The following is a 9,582-nucleotide window of genomic DNA, read 5'->3' as shown; positions in this document are numbered from 1 at the left end:
GAGAAGCCTGTTAACAAAATGTTTCGCAAAGAATTCTATAAACATCACCTGAAGGTTCCTTGGTACCGTTTTATCTGGCACAAGCACTCCTCCATCCGTTTCTCTGCTTATGGATGGCAGGCTATGAGAAATGGTTTAAAAACTGCTGACAACTTGATTAAAAGAGGAATTAACGTGAATCCATACTGCATATTTTGTTTGGATCATAGAGAATCTCACACCCATCTCTTCTTTGAGTGTGATTTTGCTTTTGGGATCCTTACCTCTCTGATCCCTCAATCTCACACTCTTCTTCTTCGACCGAATTTGCACCAACTTTTTGATTTTTTGGAGGAGATTTTTGATACTGCTACCATGCTCAACTTCTACTCCCTCATTATTAATATGGCTATCTATTTCATTTGGCGAGCTCGTAATGATAGAATCTTTTGAAACATCATTGATTGCCATACCACGGTGGTGAGGAAAATAAAAAAAGCTGCCTTGCTGAAGTTGGAAAATTGGAAATATGGGTACAGGTTTTTGCATCTATTATCTTGAGTACGCTTATCTGGAGGGTATTTGGATGAATTTATTAGGCTGGAGGTTGTTTGATTGGATTCTCTGCGAATTTTGGACACTTTTGGCTTGCTGGTTCTCCCCCTTGGATGGCCAGTTTGGCAACCAGGGATGGTTCTCTTTTTGTCAGTTCAGACAATTTTGCAGGACAATGATGAATGCTGTAGCTATGCCCCTTGGAGGGTCTTATTGGCAACCAGGGGCCCCCTTGACGCTCCTGATGGTTCTGTCCCGCTCGACTTTCGCTACAGCTTATCCTTGAGTCCTGATCAATTTTTTATACCACAATTTTGTTTCTGTTATGGGTTCGGGTGGTATAGTTTTTCTTTTATTACTTCATTGTACTTTTTCTTTGCCGGGTCTGCTCTTATTTTTTTAGCAGTCTTTTTTATTTTTTACTTGTAATTGTTTCTTTTCAATAGAAGGGCTTTTGCCCCAAATTTCCCCAAAAAAAAAAAAAGATGCGTGATGGCAATTTCCCTTCTGACTCATTGGAATGTTTTCCGTATTTCTCCGTGCAGGGTTTAGCGGACCGGTTAGCCGACCGGAACCTACCGGTCCGATCTAATTTTAATTCATAAAAATAAAAAATAAAAAATAAAAAATAGTGCAAAAAGATAGCTATGCATTTCTCTCCCAATACAATATTATTTGGTCATTCTATGCGAGGGAGCCCCGAGATGGCTAGATCACCTCATGCTGAAACTTTGGATAAATTATTACATCCGGTCAAAAACCAAACGATCCGAATGTATGCCGAGCAATACCGAGTCCAAAATACCGAGTTTTAGGTGACGTGGCGCGTGGTTATTGGTCTCTGAACGCATTCAGACACCGGATGTAATAATTGCTCGAAACTTAGAGTTTCAAAGCGTGTATTATGTGGAGTTATTTGTGAAATATTTATTTATATTTTAAAGACTTATTTGACATCACATTTATATTATGCGTTATTTATTTATATTTTATAAACTTAATTGATGTCACATTTTGGTTCTTCGATTAATTTGTTATGAAATGAAATTCAGAATGAATGTATTAGAAAAAAATTTCTCATTCATTTTACAATTTTAAATAAGATTATTATCTATTACTTAATTCGGCCTACAGAACCAGTCGGTAAATCTCTCTTTCTTCCAGTTCATTGCACGTATTTTCACAACCTCCCTCAATTTGCGCTTCAAGAAAATATAAATAACACAACTCTCATTGGCCTATTGGTTGAGAGCTTAGGCTTTCAACTAAGAGGTCCAATGTTCGAGTCCATGTGTATGCGTTGTGTGTGTGAGTTTGCCTTAAATGACCTAAATGTCCAAAAAAAAAAGAAAATATAAATAGCATTTTCATAAATTTTGTCGACGGCAATGTTTTCATAAATTGTAAATGTCTGCATCTTGTTTAACTGGTATACGATAGCTTTGTTATTATCATTTTTATTTTCCTTCTTTATTAAATTGTCTCGGATTCCTTTAAAAAATGAAATACAACTTCCAGGTGGTAATGCAAATGAGAACACAAAATATAAAGTATAAACGTCAACGGTCTCCAATATAATATCCAAAGACATTTGTATGACAGTCGTCTCAAATGCACATGATATACTCTTTTAAAATAAAAAAATTTAGTACACATTTATTAAAAATATTAAAATAAATATGTGTATTTTATTTCAAGTATTTTTTACTATTTCTCATTTAATTTTGTAAATTTCTATCATTTTATTAAAATAAATGTTTGAATAAAAGTTATCTTCTCTATTTTATAACAAATAAGCTAGTTAGTGAGTTAACTCTAATTCATAGAATTATTTGATTAATTAATCATGGCCAAATTCATATCAAAGGGTCTGGAATCTTTCTTGAGATATTTAGATTGAGTTTTGATACTTCATCAAAAAATTATCTTGATCGGCCATGAATCTCGATGCAAAATAAAGTTGGAAACTTCAAAAATTAAAATTGGGACCATACGAACTCCGATTTCAGCAAACTTACAGTCAAACTGAACGTCTCGAGAATATAAACCCAACGACACCAAATCCAACAATCCAAGCCCAAATGGATCCAAATCAAATGTTAGAAGCGCTATTGAAAGGTTTAAATATTGCCAAACGATTTTCAAACATAATGTGCTTATAATCGAATCGAGCGGCTCGACGAGATGAATCCAACGAGGCCAAGATCATCAAATTCTGATATCATTAAGATATTCAAAATGTCCATCAAATGGATCATGATCAAGGGATTCAACATCGGTCGTCCATCCATCCATTCCCCATTTGCCCTTGATCTCCCACCTATTTATGGGCCATGCCACTCCAACAATCTATAAATAGAATCCCTTTTCTCTTGAAAAGGGACCCCAAGTAAAATGATTCATGAGAGAGATCAGAGATCGCTCTTGCTTCCTTGCTCCTCCTCTACCATTGACTGAGTTTCACCGGACCACCACATAACGTCGTTGCTCCACCGAACTACCACTTGAGGCCCTCACCTCCGCCAGACCACCACTTGAGGCCCTCACCTCCGCCGAACCACACTTGAGACCCTGAGCTCTGTCGGACCACCACTTGAGGCCCTGAGTTTCGCTGTATAACCACATGATGCCCAAACTTCTGTCAGACCATTACTTGACGCCCGGAGTTTTGCCAGACCACCATCAGACACCGGACTTTGGCCGGATAATCGCCCGACTATGAAGTTCTACCAAACCAACGCCAGGTTATCAACTGACGCTCGAATTTTCAAGTAGCACCAGACTTCTGTCATTCACAAAGTGACGCTATAATTTCATCCCCGCTTGTCATTATATTTTAACCAAACGGTTGACATTTGTAATCTGATCGCCCTTAGGAACGAGTCATCCCATTGTAATCTATCCAAACACTAGTGGAATCACTTTCTACTAGGTTAGGCCCCGTATTTTTTCCCCTTTTCAGGGGTTTCCACATAAAAAATCTTATGTTATCTGTATGTGAGCTGGATATCGACCTGTATATTCTAGCCCACAACAAATCTTAAGATAAACAAAAACCTATTATAATAATTCATCTACTTTAATACATTATAGTAGAAGTCTTGAGATATTTGTTCTATTGATTATAATATAAGCTAACGATTTTAATGATAAGCCTTATAATGAGAAATAACTTAAGTAATCATTTTAGTAAAATAAATCACTAGTATAATACAATTATCTTGCAATAAGCTAGCACAATCATCATAAAGTTCTTAGTCACAAAGACTTATTTGTGGTCGCTAGATATGTCGCAACAATCACTAATTTTCTTATTACAAATATTTTGCAAGAAGTTAAATATTCCATCACAAATATTGATTGGAACACTTGCTCATTATAAAATATAATTAAATTGCAGATAACCCTAACATCTATTGAGAGCAGGGGGCCGGGGTGTCGTGGATAGGTCTATGTGGGGGTGATGAAGCAGGTGGTCTTGCTAGCTGTTATCGTAAGGGCGAGGGAGAGTGAGAAGAGTTCAAGTTAAGTGAGAGGATATGAAGGGATATGCTTGGATGGGACGAGACATGGGATGGCATCGAATCATCGATAAACTTTAAGATCAGTAGTGAAGAACATAGCAAAATAAGCAGGGAGAGATAATGAGGATGTAAATGTTCATTAATTTCTTCATACAATAAACAATAAGTCTGAGTGAGTATTCATATATGACATCGTATAACAATGAATATGGTTAGTGAAAGATGAAGGGTGAAGAACAATGATGCATATATCGAAAGGTAGCATGTATCCGCTCTGCAACAGCACGGTAAAGGTGGAGCAATGCACATATGGAGTTGTATGCCGACTTATCCACAACTGAGTGAGCTTATCTATTGTTCTGATCAGGAATAAGTTACAACTGTGGTTAAAAATGGAGTATGGGAAAGAATCAGGCAGAAGGAATGGGGAGCTAGAGCAGATAATTTCATTTATTATATATTTATGATCCATTTTGATAAACCATAAAAATTTCATTGCTACATTTACTATTATTTATTTTACAAAGCTCATTCCCCTTCAATAATTCGTTTTGTTATAAATCTTTAGTTTAATATTTACAAAAAAAAACAATTTTATAGCCTTTTTTATAATTTTTTTTATAGAAATTCGCAGCTTATGATAACAAATTTAAAGAAAAATAATCTGAAATTACAACTTTTATTTGAAATAACGGAGCCCTAATAGTAAATGAAAATAAGATATTTAAATATTTAATTGAACAACCTCTTTAAATTTTAATATGTCTATCAGTCAACTCCAACGAACAACGATTGGATATGCATTAAGCCACCCACTATGGACACAACTTACATGGTCCGGACACTTTGGGCCTATATACCTCACTAAGCTTTCTCATCACCACCTCAAGGGACCATCCCTACCTCGTTAAACTATAGCTCATGAATTAGAAAAAAAGTATGTATTTTTATACAAGATAAAGTTATTAGTGTTGGCATAAAATCACATAAGTAACACAAATACGAAAAAGAAAATGAAGTGGAAAAGAAAGAATACTGAAATTTAACATGAAAAATCTAAAATCGGGAAAAAAAACATCGAGCCACAAAAAAAAAAAATTCACTATGAAAATAAGAGAAGATGTACATATATTTTTTTCTCACTCCCTCTTTATCCCTCGTTCAACAACTCCAAATGGTTCAACTCTTCAAGTTAAACATAAAAATCGAGAAAGAAAATTGTCTAGCTTTACTCGTAGTGCCACAATTCTTCGCTATCTCCATCTTGACTGGCAGCTCCAAGTTTGGAGCGCCGCGATACTCCAGTTTCTACCTCCAACTAGATGCAACGTTGCAGCACTAGAGTATATATACAATACCACAACACTATATTGTTGTACGGAGAATAAAAAAACATATTGGTCAAATCCCCGAAATCTAAGTTGAGAGAGGTCCCTTGGAACCCCCCAACTAACGAAATTATTTTGAGTCAATAGTACAATCTAATTGATCAACACAATCAATTTTCAAACAAAACAAACAATTATCTAGTTAGAAATAATAATTTATATTAATGATAATTATTTTGCTGTAAAATTCAGAAAAAAAATATCTTATAAAAGTAGAATTTTAGGAGTGATACTGTGACCTAAAACAGGCACGCCAATTGAATTTTGATTTAAATACAAACTACAATTTTTTCTTAATTCTATAAAAAAATAATCATAAATGAAATAAATTTTATTTTATAAATGACTTAATTATGAAAAAAGGACATTTGGTGATATGATTTTTTAAATTTGTTTTATGTATTGATACGTCATCATGAAATAATATTGATCGGGCACGAATCTCAAGGCAAAAATCAAATTGGGAACTTCAAAAATTAAATCCGGGAGCACGTGAACTCTGATTTCAACGAGCTTATAGTAAAATTGAGCGTCTCGGAAATACGAACTCAACGACACTAAATTCGACTCAATCCGAGCCCAAATGAGCCCAAATCAAGGACCCGAAGCGCTGTTGGAAGCTTCATATCACAATTTGAGTTACTAAACAATCTTCGATTTTAACGAGCTTATACTCGAATCGAGCGGCTCGACGAGATGAATCCAAAGAGCCCAAGATCACTGAATTCCGACATCACTAAGGCCTTCAAATGTCCAAAGAATGGTGCACGATCGTAGGATTCAATATCGGACGTCCATTCGACCACTCCCTATTCGCCCATGATCTCACGCCTATTTATGGGCCATGCCACTCCAGAAAATCTGTAAATAGACCCCTCATTTCTCATGAGAGGGGGTCCAAGCAAGAAGAGAAGATGAGAAGAGAAGGAAGAAGCTCCTACTCGACCACCGTCGGAACCTCGCCAGACTACTGTCGGAGCCTCGTCGGACCACCGCCGGAGCCTCGCAGGACCACCGCCGGAGTCTCGCAGGACCACCGCCGGAGACTCGCAGTACCACCACCGGAGACTCGCCGGACCACCGCCGGAGCCTCGTATGACCATCGTCGGAGGCCCTCACCTTCGCCAGAGGCCCTCACCAACACTTGAGGCCCTCACCTTCACCAAAGGCCCTTACTTTTGCCATAGGCCCTCACCAACACCTGAGGCCCTCACCTTTGCCAGAGGCCCTCACCAACACCTGAGGCCCTCACCTTCACCAAAGTCCCTCACCTTTGCCTGAGGCCTTCACCTTCTCCGAAGGCCCTCATCTTTTCCAGAGGCCCTCACCAACACCTAAGGCCCTCACCTTTGGCAGAGGCCCTCACCTTCACCAAATGCCCTCATCTTTGCCATAGGCCCTCACCTTTGCCAGAGGCCCTCACCTTCGTCGGACCACCGCCGAAGGCCCTCACCTCCATCGGACCACCGCCTGACGTCCATGAGACCCTGTGCTCAACCAGGACACCACATGAGGTCCGGACTTCTACTGGGCCACTACCTGATGCCTAGAGTTCTACCAGAGTATCGCCCTACTACAACGATCTTTCAGATCCCAGTCTCCTACCGACTACGGTCCTGCCGACCTCCGTCGCCTACTATGGTCCTTCCGACCTCCATCAACAGACAACGGTCTTTTAGACCCCGGTCTCCTGCCAACTAGAGTCCTCCCAACCTCCGTTGCCTACTATGGCCACTCTAACCTCACTCACTAGACAACGGTCACTCAGACCCCGGTCTCCTGCCGACTACGGTTCTCCCGACCTCCGTTGCCTACTATGGTCCTTCCGACCTCCATCACCAGACAACGGTCTTTCTGACCTCCATCCTATCGACTATGGTCATGCTGACAAAACAAATACATCTATTGTAACTCCCACCATGCAATACACTCTATATGATGTACATTTGTGACATCAAGCCAAGGTCTTCTCCCTAGGAAAGCCTCATTTGCAATCGACTACAAATACTAGTTGATTCATTCAAACTGGGCGAGGCCCCGTAGTTTTTCCCCCTTTTCAGGGGTTTTCCACGTAAAAACTTTGGTGTCTCTTATGAATGCTACACCCTCTCACTTATCTGATTGTGTGCTGGATCTTTGTACAATGCTAAGAAGTTAAACTATATATTTCTCTACCGCCGCAAATACTCCAGGACGCAACATGTATATTACAATAAAATTTCGTGATATAATTTTTCTCATAAAAATAAGCGATGATGGAGAGTGATGGGGTCACTGTCAAATGGATTTTTTTTTTTTTTTTTGAAACGATGAAATACTGTCCATAGGCCAGTTAAAATATCGGTCGACCTAGTGGGCAATCCACACCAATTTACATGAGCCGACGCTTAAGACGGACAAGACCGTCCAGGAGAATCGAACCAGGCGTCAAATGGATTCTAGCAGACAGCTAATATGCAACCTGTTGGACAGAGAAAAGGAGAGGGCGACTATTAACGGGAAAATAAATTTTGATTCCCAATGGCTTAAAGGGCAGAGAAGTTGGTGGGGTGATTCAGCTTGCTGCCGGCGAAATGAGAAGCTGCCGTGACCCACGAGGCCGCACTTTGCGCCATTAATAGCCGTCCTTGGTGGGAATCTTATCCTTCCATTAACCCTTTTACAAGTCTGTAGGAAGAATTGCTCCCTAGCTAGATTCAATATTCTATATTCGTCCTCTCTCCTCTTCTAGACCTCTTATATTTATTTATTCTGTCTCCTCTTAACTTTGATCATCCCACTAATGATAATTTTCCTATGATGATGCAATTAACAATTCTTGCAGCTTCTATATGACTTTCATTATTACATATTGAATTAAAAACTTTCAAATTTATATGTAAATTTAAGCTATTTGAGGTTATTTATCATAGTGCTACTTGATGACATTAGTTAAATGAAAGAGGTTGATAGAAATCCACAAAAGATATTTGATGTATCTAAGATTTTGTAAAAATGTTATTCAATGACGCTAACTATTACGAAAACGTTCGAAATAAATTCATGATGATATCTAACATGCTGTACGTTATTTATGAGAGAGTTATTCAATGATATTAAATATTAATATTTGTGGAAGAGTTTGAATTTTATCCGCTCATGATCGATTGTATCTCGATTGATTGTGGTGAATGCCATGTGTATCCAAAATCAAAGATGAAAATTAGTCTAATGCTCTTTCAATATCATATGTTTGACGTTAACAGAGATAAAATGTCTAATTTGATACTATAGAGTTTGAAATCCACCTGAAGCTTTCTTGAAAAGTTCTATGTATTAGTGGGAAGCATTGAAAAGTATAATTATTAGTATGGTTTCCATAGATTTGTAGAAAAATATGAAAGACAGGACAAGCTTCATGACAATCGTGCCTGACATGTTAACATAAACATCCCATAAAGATTGCAATGAAGATTGCTCCCAATCTTGACCTGCTTCTTTCATAACCAAAGGCTAGAGATCTTACTTAATTTTCGCATTGGATGCTTGCTTTGTAATATTCTGGTAGAAAATTATTAGAATCGGAGGAGGAGAAGATGAACAGTAAAATGAAGGGAAAAGCTTGAACGATTCATTCCATCCCTTCGGTATATAACAGAGAGAAAAAGGTAAAAAGTTCTCCCTGAGCATGTCAGATGACCGTTAGAGGTCAGTGTCTAAAAGGTGGTGTGTGTATCATTACATGTGTAAAGGATCATGATGATTAATGATGCATAAGTAAGTGGTAACTTAACACAATGAAGATCTATGATGAAAAATATAGTGTTATGATACACTGGTGGAGCAATAGTGGGGGCCGTGTGGGCGCGAGCCCCCACTGACAAATTAAAAAAAATGACAAAGATGAATATGTATCAATTAATTATGTATATTAAGGATTTTGTATAACACAAAAAGATATGGTCGTGTCTCTTCTAATTATTTTGTTGCTTTGATTAAAGGAAAAAAAATTGAAATTTAAATATTTTTTTGTTTGATTATTTATTAATGGTTGTTGATGTGAGCATTTTAAACATTTTTTTAATATTTTGGTTCAATCAAATTCTAAGCATCTACATAATTTTAACCTTAATGTATATTTATTGTGCTGCTCTTTT

The sequence above is a fragment of the Dendrobium catenatum genome, unplaced genomic scaffold, assembly GCF_001605985.2.
Source record: "Dendrobium catenatum unplaced genomic scaffold, ASM160598v2 fragScaff_scaffold_414, whole genome shotgun sequence".
NCBI lineage: Eukaryota > Viridiplantae > Streptophyta > Magnoliopsida > Asparagales > Orchidaceae > Dendrobium > Dendrobium catenatum.
The sequence above is the reverse complement of the archived record's forward strand: the minus strand, read 5'-3'. Positions refer to the sequence as shown.